This window comes from Cervus elaphus, chromosome 23, assembly GCF_910594005.1.
Source record: "Cervus elaphus chromosome 23, mCerEla1.1, whole genome shotgun sequence".
Taxonomy (NCBI): Eukaryota; Metazoa; Chordata; class Mammalia; order Artiodactyla; family Cervidae; genus Cervus; species Cervus elaphus.
In genome coordinates this window covers 24,398,707-24,421,802 of record NC_057837.1, presented here as the reverse complement: position 1 = coordinate 24,421,802, position 23,096 = coordinate 24,398,707, and the positions used below count along the sequence as shown (strand labels likewise).

The following is a 23,096-nucleotide window of genomic DNA, read 5'->3' as shown; positions in this document are numbered from 1 at the left end:
AAGCTCATGTGTGTTGGACCCTTAGCACATTGTCTGGGACCTAGTAAGTGCTTAATTTATATAAGTTATCTTGCTATTTAACATTAAATATAGTTTGTCAATGACACTTGTAAAGTTGCTCAATATGTCAGCATGACATTGGTTTTATGTTCAAAGCACAGAGGCTGGATAATAACAGCACTTAATTTTAATTCTAAAATGGTACCACCATGATTCTCTTTCTGGTGGGCATATTTTTTTTTAATTTCTTTTTTATTTTGACATATTACACACACAAAGAAGAATGAAAAAGGACACAAACATACATTGTAATGTATAATTATGTAGTAAATATGCTTGTAACCAATGTCCAAGATTTAAAATGAAATATTGGTTGCTCCTCTGAAGTCCCCACTGTGACACTTCCTATTCAAAGAGGCAACCACTGCCCTGATTATTCTGGTGGGAGGTCCTGTCCCAGCTCTCCTAGCTCTCCTAGGGTAGTCCTAACTCTCCTAGCTTCCTTATAGTTTTATTCCCTATGAAATGTGCTTTCTCTTGTTTTTCAATTTTATATCAATTAAAAATAAGCTGTATGCATTCTTACGTGCCTTGCTCTTTTGATCAGTATTGTGTTTATAAGATTCTTCCTCCCCGCCAGAAACCCTCTATTTTCTCCTTTTACATTGCTGTAGAATTGCAATGTGCTAATGGGTGTACCACAATTCAGTCATTCACTTAATGTTTATGGCCATTTTACTGTTAATGGACATTTGGTTCATTTACAGTTGAAGATCATTATCAAAATTCTGCTTGGAACACTCTTATACATCTCCTGAGACACAGTTGTGTGCATTTCTCTAGGGATATATCCAGGAGTAGGAGTGCTATATTGCGAAGTATGTGTAGCTCCAATTTTACCGGAAAATGTAAACTGTTTTCCAAAGTAATTGTACTAATTTCTACTCCTACCAACAGTGTATGAGAGCTCTCCACATCCCAGCCAACATTTGTTATTATCAGAGTTTTAATTTTGCTCCTCCTGTGTGTGCCTTAGGATCTCGGCTTGTACTTTCCAATTATTAATGAACTTGAGCATCTTGGCATATTCTTATTCTTTGTTTAGATTTCCTTCTTTGTGAAGTGCTTATTTAAGACTTTTGCTCATTTTTTTCATTGGGTTGTCTGCCTTTTTCTAACTGATTTGTGGATACAAATCTATGTTGATTATATGTTGCAGATGTCATTTCCTTCTGTGGCTTGTAATTTCACACTATTTGTGGTGCCTTTTCATGAATTTGATTAAGCACTTTAAAATGTTTGTTCTCACACTTAAGCTTATAACCCACACGAAGCTGATTTTGTGTGTGGTGTGAGGAAGGGGTCCAGTTTGATTCTTTTCACGTCTGTGCTGTGCTCAGGCACTCAGCCGTGTCTGACTCTTTGTGACCCCTGACTGCCAGCCAGGCTCTTCTGTCCATGAGATTCTCCAGGCAAGAATACTGGAGTGGTTGCCATTTCTTCTTCTAGGAGATCTTCCTGACCCAGGGACTGAACCCATATCTCCTGTGTCTCCTGCATTGCAGGCAGATTCTTTACCCGCTGAGCGATCATAGAAGCCTTCTTGTCACATTTAGATACTGTTAAACCAGCATTATTTAACAAGAAGACCATCATTTCCCCAATTGTTCTGGACTACCTCCTTTGTCACAAATCATATCAGTTTATGCCTGAGTCTGTTTTGGGTATCCTTATTCTTTTTCAGGAGTCTCTTTATCTGCAACAATTCCACACAGTCATGCCAGATATTTGGCAGAAGAAATCCTCTTTCCTCATAACTCTTCTTTCAGTGTGCCTTGAATATTCTTGGGAATTTTTTTATTTCTTTAAAAGTTTAATATCAGCTGGCTAAAATGAAAATCAGTCTCTTGGGGTTTTAATTGGGATTTCATTGAATATTGAGACTGATTTGGGAAAAATTTAAATCCTTACTATGTCAACTCTTTCAATCCAAGTAGATGGCATATCACTCCATTTATTTAGATCTTCCTTCCTTTCTCCCAATAAAGTTTTGTAATTTTTCTTATAGAGTACTTGTATGTTTTTTGCTAGATTTTTCACTAATGTAAGAGTCTGGGTTCTTTTTACTGTATGTTATCAAATCATTTACAGTATCTTTTATTTACTAGACCTTTTCAGATATAATACCAAGCACTTCAAATATACTATGTTGTAATACAACAATCTTGTTAGCTCCTCCTACTATTAACGCTCATTTTACTTTTGAACATGATGCTCAAAAGGGTTATATATATCACTCAAGGTCTCACAGTTAGTAAGTATCCAAGCCAGAATTTGGAAGGCTTGTCTGATTCCCAAGTCATGCTGTGCTACTACCTCAGTGGGAGACGTGCCCTAAGGGAACTGAATGCATTTCAGATACGCTTTGAGGGGTAAGAAAGATCAAGGAGCTGGGATACTTACCACGGAGGATGGAAGAAGTGGAGGGATCTCAAGCACTCAGGAAACTGAAATAAGGTGTTGAGATGCGCAATGATGGGAGTCACATAAAGTAAGGAGGTGCTGGAGACAAACATCACTCAAGCTGCCATTTTTCTTACGGCAAAAAGAAGTCAATCAGTTAGCTTAGGAGCTCCTGGGTATCAGGTTTGCTTCAGTGGCATCAATCCTGGACACACAGAAGCCATATCAGCAGTCTATGTTACCCACTTGCTATTTTTAAACTGAATTTTATTACCCAATTTTCCAGTCTCTTTCAACTGGTACCTTTCATTTGGATTTTCATCTTGGCATATGCACTTCCCCTAATTCTTACAGCTGTTTGCTCAAGCCAATTTTGAGGCTAATTTTGGGAGGACTCATCTATATTGAATACACAGGATATATGAGAACATGCCTCTCATATAGAAGATTTTTATGAACAAAAATTCTTTGATATAGTTCCTAACCATCAATCTGCATTTTTAAAAATGTAGTTAAGAGTACCACTGGCCAGGAACTCTAAGAAGCAGAATGACAGCACAGATGGTCCAAGATTCTTAATGTCTAATGCTACACTTTAAAACGACGCTGTTTCATGGTGTTGATCTGCCTACCTTTTGAATTCTTCAGAAAATGCATGTTGGGTTGTAGTTGATTTTGAAGAGCGATAGCAGTATAAGGTGAGCCACAGTTAAATGCAGCTTTGGAATAATTGGCCTTCCTCCATTGTTCAGTTCATAATAGCTGCAATAGCTCAGACTGCTAAAATAGATCCAATTATGTAGAAAAATATTAAAGGAACAGCAAGTATTTCCTCAGTTACCATACCTTGCCTAGAAAGTAAGCAAGGATTTTTTTTTCTTTTTAGCTTATGACTGTACATAAATTTAAGGTCCAGGAAAATGCAGAAACCAGAAATAAAAACATAGAGGAAAACCCTCACTTAGCAAAAGTTCAGACAATTCTGAAAATTACAAAAGTAAAATGTGGATAATGGGGATATGGAAAGATTATAAAAAGTAAGAGGCATGATTTAAGAACTTTGATGCATATTTAATACTACAAATTTGTTTCTGAAAAAACTATAGTACACATTTGCACATGTGTCTAATATAAATACACAAAATTTTAAATAAAAGTAAACTGGTAAATGAATAAAGGATTCATATATTTGATGTGTATTTTATCTCATGGTAGATGTATGTTATCCGAGATAAATGCTAATTGTTGTTCAGTCGCTCAGTCGAGTCTGACTCTTTGGGACCTCATGGACTTCCATGTACTTCCAGGCTTCCTGTACGTCACTATCTCCCAGAGCTTGCTCAAACTCCTGTCATTGAGTCGGTGATGCCATCCAATCATCTCATCCTCTGTCGTCACCTCCTCCTGCCTTCAATCTTTCCCAGTGTCAGGGTCTTTTCTAATGAGTCAGCTTTTCGCATCAGGTGGCCAGAGTATTGGAGCTTCAGCTTCAGCATCAGTCCTTCCAATGAATATTCAGGGTTGATTTCATAATGTCAGAAATTTGAAGATTAATGTGTTTTGTAAATTACTTAATCATTTCAAAGTACATTAAGTTTTTTTTCCTCCATTTTGCCCCAATTTTAGCATCTCCTTTTGTGAACCATTTCTGATTGTTACATTCCTATTTTCCCTATTTGGGGAAATTTTTAAGATTCTTTTGATTGTCCTTCCCATAGTTCATTAACTTTCAGCTAGACCCAACTTATGATATATTTTTAATTTTTTAAAAATAGGAAATTAGGAAGACACTTTCTTAGAAAATTATGTTGTTTGCAGTTGTTAGGTTCCCAGGCCAGTTCATAAAAACAAAACAAAACCATTTCTTGCAAATTGTTGCTGGAGCTTAACTCCAATAATACTTCAGAGTCTATACACCATTTCTTACAGTTATACCATGGGAAATAAATTCCGTTTAAAGTTGAAGTATCAGAAAAGCATTTTATTTCCCTACTGCAGTGGGACTTGGACTTCCCCTTCTACCTTCTGAGGCCTGACAATGGGGTGACCCTCTCTAACCCAGGACACTCAGGGGGGCTTCTACAAACTAGTGTAGGGGCTCTGGCCACAGGACTAATGGTGGGGTGCTGGGAAATATGCAAAATGAGGTAGGCCTTGGGCGGAAGTTTAGGGGAATAGGAACAGGTTCGGGGTCAAGGCTTTCTTTCAGTATTCTGATTTGAGCCCGGGTTTTGCCTTCTACTGTCAGTGTTCTGTTTCTGATCCTGTTCACAAATAGTGGTGCACCAGTCTCTCTTTTCCTTTCCACTTTCTGTTGCTTCTACCCAAGAGAGTATTCCTCCCTGACTGAAATATGAACAAGATCAGTCTGCCGGCTTTCGTCCTTTAGCCTTTGTCCAAGGACATGAGTCTCTTGAGGACTTAAGGGTTTTGACCATTGAAGGTGACTGGGAAATACATGAGTGACAAGGTGATTCCCTCTTTCTGTCCTCTATTTCCCCCTAGAACATGAAAAGGAATATCAGGTTTGCAAATACATGTTAATAATGAGTCTTTTACTTCTATTTATTTATTTATTTTTGGCTGCCTGCACAGCATGCAGGATCCTTGTTGTGCGACCAGAGATCAAACCTGTACCCCCTGCAGTGAAAACGAGGAGTCTTAACCCACTGGACCAGCAGGGAAGTCCCTACATGTTAATGATGAGTCTTGAACATAAAGGCTCAAGTCAGAGTTATCCCATCTCATGGGGTCTGAAAGAAAAGCTTTCTGGGATCTTTTTTTCACTGAAGAAGCTAATAACTGCCCCCTTACAGGAAAGTATGGAGGATGAATTAGGGTTACATGGGTCAAAGTACTCAGCACAGCATATAGAACATCTTTAATAAAAGATCACTTCTTTTCCCCTTATGGGCCTTTTGAAGTTTGGTCAGAGGAGGGAAGCAGCTATCTTTGCAAAACCAACAAACACTTAGCAGCTCTAATTTGAAAATTAACATACCAGTATGTATTCTGCAAATCCTGTTAACAGAGGTTGTCAAATAGTGGGTCCACTGAATTAATTACACTTGACATCTTTAACAAATAAGCACAGATGGCAATTTGTAGTCAATGGTAATCTCAGATCAAACTATCTTAGCATCAGATTTGACTTACTATGAATTAATCTTCTCAGTTTGGGGTTTTCTTCTGTGTAGAAATATTTGCTCACAAGCTCTCTGAACACAAAGAAACCCAAAAAACTAAAATGTAATTTTTGCAGTTGACAATAGAACAAAAGTAAGCTAAATTTTGCCATAAAGGGTATTGTTTTAGGGATAAAGTTCATAATACGGGGGAAATTATAATATAAATGATCTTGTCAAGTCATATTTTTCATGCCATTACTCTTTGTTTTATGTTGTAGCAGAAAAAAAAACGTAGCTAATAGTTTTCGAGGCAGTTCTCATGGGAGTTAGAAATTCTGGTTTGGACATTCTGAGTACATCAGGTTTTCTTCACTGGAAAATGGAAAATCATCTCAAGGGGGTATCATAAAAAAGAACTGGGAATGAGATAAAAGGGAATAAATAAAAATGGGACAAGGTATTCATGCCAGGTCATCTTGGGTTTGAATTCCAGCTCACCTCTCACTAGCTACATGATGGTGACCAATTTAAGCTCTGCAAACCTTAATTTCTTAATCTGTAAAGGAAGAGTAATATCTGAATTGTAAGTTATCATGCGGATTAAGTAAAGCAATCTAAATGCCTTTAGCTCAGTTTCTGACACATAGTAGATGCTTAACAATGTTAATCCCCAACACCCTCCCTTTCCAGATAAAGAAATATAGAAACATGTGCAGAGTATCTTAATTAATAGGAAAATATTTATGCAATGTTTACTATGTGCGAGGGTCTGTCTTAAACACTTTAAAAATATTAATTCTCATCACGACCTGTGAAAAGAGCTATTATTCTCTCTCTTCTACAGATGAAGAAATTGAGGCACAGAGAGTTAACAACTTGTCCAGTGTACCCAGCAGGGAAGTTGTGGGGTCACCTTCAATCCTTGGCCATCAGGTTTGCACTTAAATCCCACACACGCTATCTTCCCCCAGAATGAATGAAACCATTCAGTAGCATTCTTTGTGGTCAGAATTTCCTTATCAAGGGTAAAATACGATTTAGAAATATCAAAGGAATGGTCATACACAAAAATATTATTAAAAATAAAATAATACTAGATATGCCCTCCAGATATTTTACCTTAAGGGATCTACGGGGCAAAGGGAGAAAGTGAAGCACAGGGATGAGAAGAAAGAGCATCATGGAGATTGGGAGGCCATTACATTACCAAAGTCATCGCATCTAAAACAGTGCTTTCCCACCATCTAAGTGGGTAGAAACCTGTGGTTATGACAGAGCTCGTCCCTGACTCGTAGGAAACACCACCACCGCCCCTGGGCCCCGACCATCACTGCTACCCTTGCTTGAGCCATGACGATTTCTTTAAAACAAAACCTCTGTCCCAGGAGAGCTCTGTTTCTCTAGGTTCCTGGTTTGAGTTCATCTCCCTTAGCATTCTTTACCACTGAGCCACCTGGGAAGCCCCATCTATGTATGGATCTGTTTATCTATGTTCTTTGGTGATTCCAAGTTCCAGTAACCTTAACTTTGGCAGATTTCTATATCATATTTTACCCTTGATAAGGAAATTCTGACCACAAAGAATGCTACTGAATGGTCTCTCCCTCTAGTGTTATGCCCGATGTCCGAATCTGATTGATGTCCGAATCCCCGAGCGGGGAGAGAGAGAAGGCTTCCAAGACAATGCAACTCGCAAAAAGGGAAGTTTATTACTGTCTCGAGCCAGGGCTTTCTGCCACAAACATCACAGTGGTGCAGGGTCAGAAAAGCGCCGAGCTCAAGCTTGGTACACAAATTTATAAGATATGCAAAAGCGGTTAGTAGCTGGCTTAAGCGGATTGGTTACATGTTTGCAAAGTAATTCTATCGGTACAGACTTTCGCGGGCTTTTCAGCTCTCCCTTTGTTCTTACTGGGCGCATATTGATTGGCTGGCTCCAGGTTACCTGATGGGGGTAGGGAATCTTACCATTTCGGGGGAAGCTAAAACTTAGGTCCAGGCCACCCGTCATGGTATTAACCCTGGCAGCCTCACACTAGTCTCTCCCTTCGACACAGGCTGGATGCCCTTGAGCTGGCAGATTAATTTGGCCACAGAGAAATCACAGTAGAAGCATCTCAAGCTTGGGTCGCCCTTGACAATCCCCACTGATAGAGCTATTTAATGGGTACATCAGGGCTTCCCTGGTGGCTCAGTGGTAAAGAATCTGCCTGCCAATGCAGGGGACACAGGTGTGATCTCTGATCCGGGAAGATCTCACATGCCTCAGAGCAACAAAGACCATTATTACACACAACTATTAAGCCTGCGCCCTACAGCCCATGCTCCACAACAAGAGAAACCACCACAGTGAAAAGCCTGTGCACTGCAACTAGAGAGTAGCCCCAGCAGCAACAAAGACCCAGCACAGCCAAAAATAAATAAAATTACAACGGGTATCTCAGAAGACTGTTCACTGGAGGGCACAGACATGATACCACAGTCCTAGACTATCTCTGGTCTGGAGATTTGCCTGAATGCTAAAAAATTCTTAGTAAAATATTTCCACTGGAAAGAAAGCTAGTATTATCCCTGAGCAACCAGGAATCGTAGGAAGGGGCTTATGAAGAAACATCTTTTTTTTTTCCTAGTTAATTGTTGTGTGTGTGTGTGTGTGTGTGTGTTTGATTTGTTTTATTTTAGGTGGTGAACGGCTGCACAGACATTATAAGCATATCTTTGAAACAAGGCTGACCAAATTTCAGGCCTGCACATTTTTGTGGGCTTAGTGATGAAAGAGTACTGCTATTTTAAGAAGTGATTAAGAGCAGCTTTTTTTAGACTCAAAATTTAATCGAGATTTTTCTTTCTTTTGTCAATTGTTCTCTGACAAGCGAGTTCATTTCCAAGTACATTGGGCTGAATGAGATTCCAAGAGGCCCAGGAATATCCTTCCCGACTCCCTCTCAACAAGGGGGACAGTGTCCTCTTCCAGATTAAAAAGTCCCTTCAGAGGGAGCGCATCACAAGCCTTCTGGTAAGACTAAAAGCTGGGTAGGGTCCTGGGAGGAAGCTGGCGAGGGGCCATGGACCAAGAATTCAAGATTATGAAATCCTGATCCATTTCCCTCCTCTAAGACAGCTGAAAGACAGACAACCGCTTTGAAAACTCAAGATGTTGATCTACTGACATACAGTTACGCTTTCCTCAACTCTGCCCTGTCACCTTTTCCTTTTGGAAGCCTGTTGTCTAAAAAGTGCTAATAAAAACTGACACCCACAGCTTGCTTCCAGCTTGGCTTAGCCAGCGTTAAAGGACCACGATCTAATTGGAATAGTCCCTACGAATGACATAATCACAGGGGGTGGGGAAAGCATATAGGGCATGAAATGCAATATCACATTCAAAACAAATATAAGGCAATAGATTGTGACACATATAAATTCCTCTCTTGTTCTATAGGTCTAAAGAAATCGGCCTGTGGAAACTGATGGATTATAATGTAACTGAGCAGGACCCTGAGGGGCCTTCCCCCACATCCTCTGCTTTAGTTCCTCTCTGAAGTACCTGGAAAATAGTATTCAATGCAAAATTTCCTAAGTTGTTTTGCAGATGCAAAACCCCCATCTCCCTCTAAATTGAAGATCTTAGTTACTTGACCACCCTAAGCACATAGCCCCAGGCCTCCTATAGTCCAAGGACTGATAAAGGTAATAACCATGTGACACCACTTCGTTCAGTCACCATCAGAGAACAGTACCCAGGCTGATCCCAGACTCTGTGACCCTCCTCCCTCACCCAGCTGTCTTTAAAAGTGCTGTCCAAACTCTTCCTGGGAGCTCCAGGCTTTTTAGGTCATGAGCCACCCTGTTTCCTTGCATGGCCAAGCAATAAACCTTTTGCTGCCCCCACCTCTTGACATTTCAGTTTGTTTGGCTTCCCTGTGCATTGGGCATTCGGACTTGCATTAACAACAGAATACTCAAAAGTAGTATTTTCCCGTTAAGGAAAAAAATGTATGTATGTGATTTACTTGGAGAAAGGACTGGCAAACCACTTCAGTATTCTTGCCTTGAGAACGCCATGAACAGCATGAAAAGGCAAAAAGATATGACACTGAGAGCCGGAGAAGACTCTTGAGAGTCCCTTGGACAGCAAGGAGATAAAACCAGTCAATCCTAAAGGAAATCAACTCTGAATACTTATTGGAAGGACTGGTGCTGAAGCTGAAGCTTCAGTACTTTGGCCACCTGATGTGAAGAGCCAACTCACTGGAAAAGAGCCCAATGCTGGGAAAGATTAACGGCAAGAGAAGAAGGGAGCAACAGAGGATGAGATGGTTGGATGGCATCATTGACTCAATGGACATGAGTATGAGCAAACTCTGGGAGATGGTGAAGGACAGGGAAACCTGATGTGCTGCAATTCATGGGGTCACAAAGAGTCAGACACGACTGAGTGACTGAACAACAAAAATGTGATTTACTTTGGGAAAAAATTCTGCTACATCAAAATTCTTATAAATATAAATAAGAGGGTAAGTAACTTCCTTGTGGTTTAGTGGTAAAGAGTCCACCTGCCAATGCAGGAGACACAGATTCAATCCCTGGGTCAGGAGGATCCCCTGGAGAAGGAAATGGCAACCCACTGCAGTAGTCTTACCTGAGAAATCCCATGGATGTGGAGAAGCCTGGAGGGCTACAGTCCATGGGGACACAGAGTTGGACACGACTTAGTGACTAAACAACAACAACAATTCAGTTTTCACAAGTCTCTATTCCCCTCTTTTGCATTTGGTTGAGGGAGGGGAGTGAACACAGGATCTTTTCTCCAACTACAGAGAGTGTCACCAAGGGGGAGGCATGGGTCTGGCCAAACTATATACCAGGCTGTTAGATGGGTGCATATCAGTACAGACGTCTTCCACACTGCCCCCGAATTTCTTTCATAGGCTTGAACCTCATTAATCCTGACTGCAGAGAATGGCATTCTCAAAATTTCTCTAGTAGAAGAATCCACATCTGAAAGCTGAAGCTTGTCTTTCTTTCCATTTTCACTGTCTGCATTTCCCAAATAGTGGTTTTTGTGAGACGTTAAAAGGCATTACCCAATAAAATCTTCAAGGGTCAAGTACATTTGAGAAAGAATGGCCTTGAGGAAAACCCAGATCTCCTGCTGCAGAGGGCTATAGATTCCACTACACGCTAATATTCATCGCCTCTCTCCAAGTAAGAAACAAAGTATGCACTGTCTTCCAAATTTATTGAACAATTTAACTTTCTTTGTTTTTTTTTTTCAGGGACCCACTTGTGTCCCAGAGAATTTACTTGGGGAAATTTTATAATCATTTTGGGGAAATCTTATTTAAAAAAATCTTATAGTTGTTTCCCAAGTTTCTCATTCTGTATCCATATTTTTAAACGTGTTGTTCCTACATGTCATATGTGTATTCATTGGACAGCATGTTAGTAAATATTAAAGAAATCAAATTAACATACTGTGTATTCTGACTCAACTCACTCAGCATTTAGAAAATGTCTAACATCGTATGCTCAACTCTTATAGAGTTTTGGGGAAATTTCAATACAAGATTTCAAATAGATGAAAGGTAGTATTAGCATAGTTTTCTAAGGCCTCAAATCAAAGACTCCCATTCAGACAGCAAATTAGTTAATTCTTACTAACGTTCCATCACCGTGATAGAAGGAAATACCCATGTGCTTGCCCGTCCAGAGCCACAGCGCATTGATTTGATGAAGCACTTTCTGATCTGCAGCCTCTGATAATACCTATCAGCCGCCAGCAGCCAACTTTGATACCCCGCTGAAGGGCGAGTTAAGCAGCTTTAACTTGAAAAGGATCAGAAACAATTACAAAATCGAATGAGGTGCTCCTGACATGGCAGGAAGAGGTTGAAAAAGCAAAATATCAGGATTGTGCATTCATCAATCCACAAAGCCAGCAAGACTCTCCCTGAATACATGCAAAAAAAAGAAAAAAAAAACCCACCAGAAAACCCACCAGAAAAACAGAACCATAGCAAATAAGAAAACAGCTAGTGTGCAGAAATCACTTAGATAATTTTTGTGCTATAGTTGTGCAATCCTTTTTTTTTAAGATTTTTTTTTCAATTGGACCATTTTTAAAGTCTTCATTGAATTTTTTACAATATTGCCTCTATTTTATATTTTGGCTTTTGGTCCCAAGACATGTGGAATCTTAGATCCCTAACCAGGGATCAAACCTGCACCCTCCTCATTGGAAGGCAAAAATCTTAATCACTGGATCACCAGGGAAGTCTCAGTCCTTCAAATGAGCTATAGCACCGTGGCAGCCTGGATAGGAGGGAGGTCTGGGGGAGAATGACATGATACGACATGCGTGCTCTGTCATGTCTGACTCTTTGCGACCCTATGGACTGTAGCCTGCTAGGATCCTCTGTCCATGGGATTTTCCAGGCAAGAACACTGGAGTGGGTTGTCATTTCCTCCTCCAGGGAATCTTCTGGACCCAGGGGTAGTATCAGCATCTCCTGCATTGCAGGCAGATTCTTTACATCTGAGCCATCCGGGAAGCCCCTGGGGGAGATGAAAACATGTATATGTATGGCTGAGTCCCTTTGCTGCTCACCTGAAACTACCTCAACATTGTTAATTGGCTATACCCCAATGCCAAATAAAAAGTTTAAAAAAATTAGCCATAGCACCAACATTAAGTAGGCTTGTTACAAAACTTACATAGTGCTTAACACTTACTAGGCACTCAAAAAAGTATTATTATTATTGGAACATAGAAAGGTGAGTGAGAGAAATACTGTCAAAATTCTAGTCATCTGCTAAAACTGTCAACCATCTCAAGACTCCCTCAGGATATTATTAAACAGCCAACACTAGGAAGCAGTCAATAAAAATACAGATATCATTCAAAGTAGAGGAACAAAGGAGGTAAATTACAGATTTTACTAGAATCATTGAGATTATTTTTTCCCCGAGGGACTCACAGTTTTGGCTGTCACTTGCAATATCTTCATGAGGGCTGACAATTGTTAAGTTTCCCAAGAAGCTGGTGATATGATTCAGAAACATCCACCAAATTGTGAAACAAAGCAAATTTGTGAATTTTCATCCATGAATTTCACATTTTTCTAATGCAAACTGCCTGTGAAGGAATCAGAATGAAAACCTCAACCCAAAGTAAAAGGTAAGGAATCTTGGTTTCAGAAACCCCAAGAGTGATGACATAGAAATACATTCAAAGGCGCTCTGCCTGATTCCCTTGCCTTCTGTTTTCTCTATACCCCTACTCTTACTTGACCATCTGCACAAATAAGCCATTAGACCTGCCCCCACACAGAGAATGTTTGACTGCTATGGAAAAAACCCTCCTTAGTCTCCCTGGCCATGAAGTTTCTTATGCCTCCTTCACCCTTAAGACAGATGGAATATTGAGCTGGAAGAGAAAAAGATTATTTGCTTCACACTAAATTCCCATTTTCATGCCCAGGGTTTCTCTTTCTATACAAAAGCTCAAGGTTTTGCTAGAACTGGGTGGGGATCATTTTCCTTCAGTGGCACATTTATACTAATCCATGGCCATCCATGTATTTCAGCATCTATTTGCTGGACAGCACATTTTTCTGACTGCAAAATATTCTGTCCCCTGCAGACACCGGTTGTCTCCAAACAGGAAGACTTGACCTTCATTTCAGCAGAGACTGGAAAGGAATGTCATCTCCTTGTGATATGTTAAACAATGTGACCTCTTGTTCTGCATCAGCCTCTGGCTCCGGCCCACCCTGCATCCCTCTAAACTGGTCACTCTTGAAGTTCTTGCCTTAGATCTTTTATTTTGCTTGCTAAGTACTAGAGGTGGATAATGATGCTGGAATGTTGTCAAAGTCCTTATGGAAAGAATAGACCGATTTTTGACAGTCCTAAGGGGGCTCGGGCCTAGGCCATAGGTCCCAAGTGATGAAGAATATCTTCTGCAAACCTAGCACACCAAAACAGGAAGACCGTGCCTCCCTGGAGAGCAGCCACTCTGCTTTAGTCACAAACAAACCTGATAATAGAAGAATCTAACTGAAGTTGACACATTCTCATTAGAGCAGCTGAAACAAAAGCACATATGGATCTTTCTGAATCACTGAACACACACTGTTTGATAAATTATATTCTCATTTTCAGAGGCTCCGTCTCAGAACATCTAGCAGGTAAGAGCCGGCCTTAGCTCTGGGTTGGTACTTTTCAGCACCCTGAATGGATTCAGTGTAGGAGGGGGAAGGAAAAAGGAAAAGGTAATTGTCAGCTGCTGGCAAGTTTGTCTTCAACAAGGCTTGGCTAAGTGAACCCCAGCATCAAGCTTCAAGACACCAGTGCCTTTCCAGAACTGCTGCTCTCCATGAAAGAACAGGAATTAAAACCAGTGTTAAAAGGGCTGGAAAGGGTGACATTAATCTTTTTCTTGGAACTATGCTCTTTGACTCTGTTCTCTGAGCTGTTGGTGATTAAATCATTCTCCTTTGGGCTTTGACTTGGGCAAGAAAAGTGTCCTGAGCGGAAGCAGGTGAGACAGAGCAGGCTGGGCTTTAGCAAGGCCACCCACAGGAGCTCACGTTAACCTCTACACATCCAGGTTCAAATCTCAGAAAGAGCCTCTCTCCATGAGGATCTTATCACCAGTGATAGAAACTCACTCTGGACGACTGCAGCAGAAAAAGAACTGGAAGCACACTGAATAGTTTCCAAAACTGGTCGGCAAGACAAGGGAACAAGGACCAGAGATATGGGTGGGTTCCTTTACTGCTGCTGCCCTCTATCCCCAGGTCTGGACACTGGCTCTTCTGCCCTTGGGAACTGGAGCTGTCCTCCTTCCATGTCACTAGCTCCTCATTCAAAGTTTCAATGAGAGCCTGTGATTGGTTAAGCTGAGGCTTGTTCTCACACTTTGCTGGTGAGGTGGGGTGGGGACAGATCAGTTCAGTTCAGTTCAATCACTCAGTCATGTCCGACTCTTTGCGACCCCATGGACTGCTGCACGCCAGGCTTCCCTGTCCATCACCAACTCTCGGAGCTTACTCAAACTCATGTCCATCAAGTTGGTGATGCCATCCAATCATCTCATCCACTGTTGTCCCCTTCTCCTCCTGCCTTTGATCTTTCCCAGCATCAGGGTCTTTTCTAATGAGTTAGCTCTTCGCATCAGGTGACCAAAGTATTGGAGTTTTAGCTCCAGCATCAGTCCTTCCAATGAATATTCAGGGTTGATTTCCTTTAGGATTGACTGGTTTGATCTCCTTGCTGTCCAAGGAACTCTCAAGAGTCTTCTCCAACACCACAGTTCAAAAGCAACTAGGTAGGGACAAATACCTAGCCTTTTTCAGCTTTGTTGGTGGGAAGTAAATGAGTTTTGATGCTTAAAACTCATTTACTCAATGATGCTCAACAGAATCTCCCCACCCCTGACCCACCAGCCAGCCAGTGCATGCTCAGTTGATTCCAGCTCTCTGCGACCCCACGGACTGTAGTCCCGCCAGACTCCTCTGTCCATGGAATTCTCTGGGCAAGAATACTGGAATGGGTTGCCACTGCCTACTCCAGGGGATCTTCCTGACCCAGGGATTGAACCCGTGTGTCTTATGTCTCCTGCATTAGCAGGTGGATTCTTCACCAACTGCGCCACCTGAGAGAGGGGGTTATCTGGACAAATGTTCATTCATTTGAGAACCTCTAAACAATTCTGATAAAATGCAACATAACCAATTTCCATAGGAAATGGACCACCACCCTCCCTGTACCAACTTCAGTCCCTTCAAATTCTGTCTTGCCCTTATTAAGCAAACACAATTTGAAAAAAGCCATTGGTAATTCTGATATAAGATCTAACCCTAGTCCTCCAAATCCCTGGGGAAAAACTGCCCTAAAACATGATTCAGATTCCTCTGGCCTACTGAAGTTTTACATTGCCTTTTTTCTAAACTGAAGGTTATTTTAAAATAAAAATGTCTGAACTGCTTAAAAAGAAGAAAGAGAAAAAGGTAAAAGCTATTTGTGATTTTTGAAGAGCAATAATGAAAGCAACCTCAAATCCCCAATTTTTCTTCCACCTGAAAAAAAATTCCTAAGAAAAAAGAAATTTAATTTCTCAGAACAGCTTTTAATTTTGTTTTTCTTCTCATTGGCATACTTTTGACAGCCCTACAGGAAAAGATGACAAAGGTAAAAAAAAAGTTTTTTAGAATCATGACACAGAAATTTTTACTGGTTTTTAAATAGTAGAATGAATACTATTCAGGGTATAGAATCTGCAGAGAGACATAGTCTTAGAGGGGGAAAAAAAAAACACAGAAAATATCTCTTTGGTCTTTTTTTAAATATATGCCATTGCCAAATTCCCCTGAGAAATGGATTCCCTGCTGGTCTTGCTTCCAGACAGGCAATAAACTACATGACCCCTGAAATTCCTTTTAGTGAGCTTTAGACACGAATTGTTAACTAACCCAACACATGGCCAAGCTCCCCCGTGGAAGCAAATAGAAAACTGGGCAAACTGCTGAGGATTCATCCTCAACACTTCACCTTCAGTGGCTGCAAAAAGAAAGCTCATTTGAATTCATTGCTTTCGCTTACTCATGGAGATCTTTTCAAAACGAATTACTTTATAACTCCAGAATAAACATTGAATTTTTGCTTTGTCAGTAGTGATTTGGTTTTTTGGAGAGAAAACACCTTCATGGATCACAGGTATAATTAAACCTTGGTTTTATAATGGAAGGAGTTATGTAGGTAGGATGATCTTTGCAGTAGTCAAGCAAGGAAGTTTCATAGGAATTGCATATTTTATTAATATAAAATGGTTTTATAATTATAAAACCGCATATTTTATGGTTATATTGGTTACTGGTTACTGGTTATATCAATGAAGACTAAGCAATCCAGTAAGTCTATATGTATTTCTCTAATGCAGGTGAAACAGTGGGTTCTTTCCAACATTATCCCTTTTGGGGAGTTATTTTGTAAGCGTGATTCTCAATCTACTTTATTATAGCACCCAGAGGATGACTGAACTGAGGATGACTACATCTATGGCGCAAGTCCACCTGGTCCAGACGCTGCCCCTTAAAATAACAGAGGAGAGTCTTCAAATTTGAAAATGTATTAAAAAACAAGTAAGCTTTGGTTGAGAATAATTCAACTTAATGATTTGGATCACTAATATAGGGTTAGTAAAGTAATGCTCAAAATTCTCTAAGTCAGGCTTCAACAGTATGTAAATCGTGAACTTCCAGATGTTCAAGCTGAATTTAGAAAAGCCAGAGGAACCAGAGATCAACTTACCAACATTGGCTGGATCATCAAGAAAGCAAGAGAGTTCTAGAAAAACATCTATTTCTGCTTTATTGACTATGCCAAAGCCTTTGACTGTGTGGATCACAACAACCTGTGGAAAATTCTGAAAGAGATGGGAATACCAGACCACTTGACCTGCCTCCTGAGAAATCTGTATGCAAGTCAGGAACTGGACAGTTAGAACTGGACATGGAACAACAGACTGGTTCCAAATCGGGAAAGGAGTACATCAAGGCTGTATACTGTCACTCTGCTTATTTAACTTATATGCACAGTACATCATGAGAAATGCTGGGCTGGATGAAGCACAAGCTGGAATCAAGATTGCCGGGAGAAATATCAATAACCTCAGATATGCAGATGACACCACTCTTATGGCAGAAAGCGAAGAACTACTAAAGAGCCTCTTGATGAAAGTGAAAGAAGAGAGTGAAAAAGTTGGCTTAAAACTCAACATTCGGAAAACTAAGATCATGGCATCTGGTCCCATCACTTCATGGCAAATAGATGGGGAAACAGTGGAAACAGTGACAGACTTTATTTTTTTTAGGCTCCAAAATCACTGCAGATAGTGACTGCAGCCATGAAATAAAAAGACACTTGTTCTTTGAAAGAAAAGTTATGACCAACTTAGACAGCATATTAAAAAGCAGAGACATTATCTGGCCAACAAAGGTCCATCTAGTCAAAGCTATGGTTTTTCCAGGAGTCATGTATGGATGTGAGAGTTGGATTATTAAGAAAGTTGGGTGCTGAAGAACTGATGCTTTTGAACTGTGGTGTTGAAGAAGACTCTTGAGCGTCCCTTGGACAGCAAGGAGATCCAACCAGTCCATCCTAAAGGAAGTCAGCCCTGAATATTCATTGGAAGGACTGATGCTTAAGCTGAAACTCCAACACTTTGGCCATCTGATGCGAAGAGCTGACTCACTGGAAAAGACCCTGATGCTGGGAAAGATTGAAGGTGGGAGGAGAAGGGGATGACAGAGGATGAGATGGTTGAATGGCATCACTGACTCAATGGACATGAGTTTGAGTAAACTCCAGGAGTTGGTGATAGACAGGAAGGCTTGGCGTGCTGCAGTCCATGGGGTCACAAAGAGTTGGACACGACTGAGTGACTGAACTGAACAGAACTAAGGATGACTTCATCTATGGGTCCAGTCCACCTGGTCCAGACACTGTCTCTTAAAATAACAGAAGAGAGTCTTCAAATTTGAAACTGTATTAAAAACAAACAAGCTTTGGTTGAGAATAATTCAACTTAATGATTTTAATCACTAATAGAGGCAGCAAGTTACAAATAATGCAAGTCCAAGGCCAGCCTGGGTATGGGATTATCTACCCATCAATTCTCTCTTGGTGAAGACTTTGGCCAAGAGCAGTACAGCCAGAGTCAACATTTCACTGCCCCTATTTTATTTTCTATTCCTGCCTCTCCATCCTCAATTCTCATTCTTTAATCATGTGCTTCTCACTGGGGAGCACTGACTTGGTCGTTTTCTGGCTTTGTCATTAATGTGTCATTGCAGAGTTCTAGCTCATTATCTTCAATTGCCCAAAGTTTAGCCCTGAGAATACAGTCTTTTGTCTTAAGAGTTCTTGCTGTTGCTAATGAATACTGCACAAATCTCCACAATGTAGAAACTGCAAAAGGTGTGGGTTTTCTCAGACCTTTCCAGCAAAAAAGCAATGCAATGTCACATTTAAGAGACCTCAGTTTCGGAAGAATTTTGACAGTTACTCTCGGTGTGATTTTGCACAAGTTATATAATCTCTCGGAGCCTCAGGAATGTGAAGTCTGTTCCCATGATTGGCATCTGGTAAAGCACTCACAGAATGATAGTTGTTCCTGTTATCTTCAGAATTTCCCCACATGCAGAGGTGGGAACAGGTTCATGGAAATGTAAGAATTTAGTTGAAAAATTGAAAAATAAATATTGTCCAGTTGAATTCTTGCCTAAAGAATCTTTCTTACTACCCCAGTCCATTTTCTGAATCCACTCTAAATATCTTCTATATCCACTCTTCCCATGCAAAGGAATTATTTGCTCCCAAGACTGGGATTCTGTAGGATATATAAGAATATATGTTATTTACTATTTCTGTATCACATGAATAGTGGGAATTTTAAAATTCAAATTTTTATTCAATGGCATTCACTACTTGAAAGGTTCTAGATAGTTCTGTGTTGCAAAGGTCACTGTCAAACCGCAGTAGTTACTCCAAGTAGCCTACCTGAAACCACTGGAACTTACTGAAGGACCAGCAGCCCCATCATATAGATGATGCCATAGTTGCCACTGTACAAGTTAAAATACATCCTGGACCTTACTTTCTAAAAGATCTATTTCTAAAACACTGATGGCCAAGATATGGAAGTAGCCTAAATGTCCATGGACAGATGAATGGATAAAGACAATGTGGTACATATATATGAAAAGAATGAAATAATGTCATTTGCAGCAATGTGGATAGACCTAAAGATTATCATACTAAATAAAGTAAGTCAGACAAAGACAAATATATAATATCTCTTATATGTGGAACCTAAAATATGATATAAATGAACTTACATACAAAACAGAAACAGATCCACAGGCTTAGAAAACAAACTTATGGTTACCAAAGGGGAAAGCTGGGGGCAGGGATAAATGAGGAGGTTGGGGTTAACATATACATCACATTATATGTAAAATAGATAATCAACAAGGACCTACTATATGGCACAGGGGACTCTACTCAATACTCTGTAATAACCTCTATGGGGAAAAAAAAATCTGAAAAAGAAGTCACTTTGCTGTATACTTGAAACATGACATTGTAAATCAACTATATTCTAATATAAAATAAAAATTAAAAAAAAATAACACTAACTGCAGAAACACTAGGAGGGACGGAGAGGCCTCACTCTCTCCTGGTTGGGTTTTGTCTGTATCAGTAGCCAGCAGCCCTGTTTGTAAACAGGAAATGAAGCTGTACGGTTTCTCCAGAGCTGACTACTGAACAGTCCTGATTGAACTTTCCTCTTTTAAAAAAAACACCACAGACGAATCTGTTTGGTTAAAAAAAAGAAAAAAGATGGCGGCAGAGTTGGGGAGAGCAGAGTGGATGGGAGGGTAAAGATAAGTGCCTGCCAATAATAAAGACGGTTGTATACGCACTTTGGGGGAAAGGGAGGGTAAAGAATGCTGGCTGTTAAAGCGCCTTTTTTGAAGCATAAAATTGGTGTCAAAACAAGGGATAAGGAGTGGCATAGGAACCAGGGACTCGATTGAAGAGAGGCTGGGTCACGAAGTCTCAAGTACCTGACTTATTGACACTAAATCCATCGTCAGTGAACAAGGTGTTCATTTGGAGGAAGGTCGATGGCAAATTTTATAATGGAGATATTAACCAGATACCACTTGCCCACCCCGCCCCGCCTCAGAGAGACTAAAACAACTGGGATGACCAGCACCTTGTGACATGATGCTTTTCGGAGTACCGTGCACCCCTTGCCCCTGAGAAGGAATTGCGTCTAAAAGTTCAGCCTGTCTCACTGTGTAACGTATCTGCCTCTTTTCCCCTGCCATTCTGCCTAATTCATAGCACATTCTTCTATTGGACACTGTGCCTTCTAATATTATTTTTCTATAACCTGTTCATTTTCTCTTTATTATGATAGGGTAACACATTTCCCAATTACTCACAAGTTGTTGTTCTGTCCCTATTCTTGTCCAATTCTTTGAGACCCAGTGAACCACAGCATGCCAGGCTCCTCTGTCCTCCACTATTTCCCAGAGTTTGCTCAAATTCATGTCCACTGAGTCGGTAATGCTATCTGACCATCTCATTCTCTGCTGCCCTCTTCTCCTTTTGCCTTCAATCTTTTCCAGTATCTAGTTCTTTTCCAAAGAGTTGTCTCCTTGCACAGAAACAGTTTCTTTGCAGCAAACATTACACTTATTTTTATAAATATTTCTTTTAACTAACCATTTTGGTGTGTTCAAAATGTACTTCATTTTTTATTAAAAATTCTATTTACACTTAAAAAAAAATTCACCCTGAATCTGATCAATTTTCTGAACATAGATTTCAGTTGCCTTTTTGTACAGTTCATGACGTACTCATGGCAAGTGTACTAGGGTGGTTTGCCATTCCCTCCTCCAGTGGATCATGTTTTGTCAGAACTCTCCACTATGACCCCATCCATCTTGGGTGGCCCCATAGGGCATGGCTCATAGCTTCATTAAGTTACGCCAGCCCCTTCGCCGAGACAGAGATCCATGAAGGGAGGCCTGGTGTACTGCAGTCCATGGGGCTGCGAAGAGTCAGACACAGCTTGGTGACTGAACAACCACAACAAAATTTCAGTTACAGAAAATATGGACGAGAGAAGAACGACATGATACAGCATTATTGAGTTCACAATGTGGGACATTTCTACAGGATAAATGACTGTTTCTCTAACAAACTAAAGGTGTAAATAAAGGGGGGTATGTGGTTATAAGATTTAAAAAGACCTAATGTTCACTAAATGCAGCATATGACCCTTGTATGAAATCTAAAAATAAATAAATCAACCATAGAAAGACGTTTGAGACAATCAAGGAAATCTGAATATTGTCTTGGATTTAAGTGAAATTAAAGAAATTATTGTTGGTTTTAGTATCTATGACAATGGCATAGTAGTTATGTTGCTTTTTAAAAAATGGTGCATAGGGGAAAGACTTAAAAATGCATATGAAAGTTTTTGGTATGAAATCACACGATGTCTTGGATTTGTTTTAAAATCCTGCAACAAAAAACAATGGGTGGAAGGAAGGAAGCATAATTAGCAAAATGCTGAAAATTGCTAAAGTTGGGTACGTGTGGGTTTATTATCCTATACTTTCTACTTTTGAGTATCTGAAAATTTCCATAACAAAAACTGTAAAAAGTGTTTACTTTCCCAATTATCTGCATGTTATAAATATACTTAAAGCTTAAAAATTCTATTTATTTATAAGTACTAGGAACCATATTTAAGCTACATCTTAGTTTGGGCTGCTATAACAAAAACACTATAAACTAGGTGAATTATAAACAAATAGGTATTTTTCACGGTTCTGGAGGGTGGGAAATCCAAGACTACAGTACTGGCAGATTTGGTGTGTGTTAAGAGCCTACTTCCTGGTTTATAGATGTGCCTTTTTGCTGTGACCCCTGGGAAGGGATATCTCTCTGGGATCTCTTTCATTGTTTTTCTTATCTTTTAATTTATAAAAAATTTCTCTGGGATCTCTTTTATGAGGGCACTAATCTCACCCTCATGACCTAAGCACCTCCTAAAAGTCCTGCCTCTTAACACCATCATCTTGGGAGTTAGATTTTAATATATGAATTTAGGGGGTGGAAGGCACAAATATTCAGTCCATAGCAAGCTAAATTTCCCCTAATTGTGGGATCCAATAGTCTAACTTTGGAGGCAGGAAAGCTGTCAAGAGCTGTAGTTTCTTGGGCATAATTGATATACAAACAGATTTTCAACATCCCATGAAAAGAATACATATAATCAGTCTCCTTTGAAATGTCAAAGTGAACCTTTAGAATCCCCTCATGATAAATGTACTCTTTGTATCCTGGAGATTTTGCTAGAAGATGGAATGGCCCTGGCAAAAATTGACTGGTTTTGTTACTAACATGCTATGATAAATTGGAAGCACTGATTTAATCAGAGGCCAAATTGGAAAAAAAAAAAATACATCTCTTTGAAAAGGGGATATTTCCAACACTATCTGCTCCAGTATTATCCCTGATAACAGTGAAAGAGCAGGCTCAGCTGTAATACTCGATTTAATATGTTAAATATTTAAAAGAAAAGTCTAAGGAGAAAAAGTAATCCCTGTCAAAGAAAAAATAAGAATTCCCTTGTCAGTTGGGCAGGACATATGAATAGATAAAGAGTCCAGTTTCTAAATGACACCTTTACAGTGAGAACACAGAATCTGTCACGTCCAGGATATTAGAGGACAAGGAGCATTCCATTTAAGGGGCCAACAGAAGAGGGATGTCCCACCTTGACATATATAAATGGAGGCTACCTGGGACTTGGTTAAATAGTGTTGATGCTTCCAGAGTCAATGGATGAAGGAATAAGATATAAGTCTTAATATACTCAGTGGCTGCTTTAAACATGCATAGAGGTCTTGGTGT

At 40.0% G+C, this 23,096-nt stretch overlaps 1 long non-coding RNA gene across 1 annotated transcript in view; it reads right to left on the bottom strand.

The window, feature by feature from the left end:
- LOC122682234 overlaps window positions 1-23,096 on the bottom strand; it is a 113,431-nt gene that overhangs the window by 5,433 nt on the left and 84,902 nt on the right. Inside the window, exon 4 of the long non-coding RNA XR_006337273.1 lies at window positions 2,464-2,668. This is a non-coding gene — a long non-coding RNA (uncharacterized LOC122682234). The remainder of the gene's footprint in view (window positions 1-2,463; window positions 2,669-23,096) is intronic.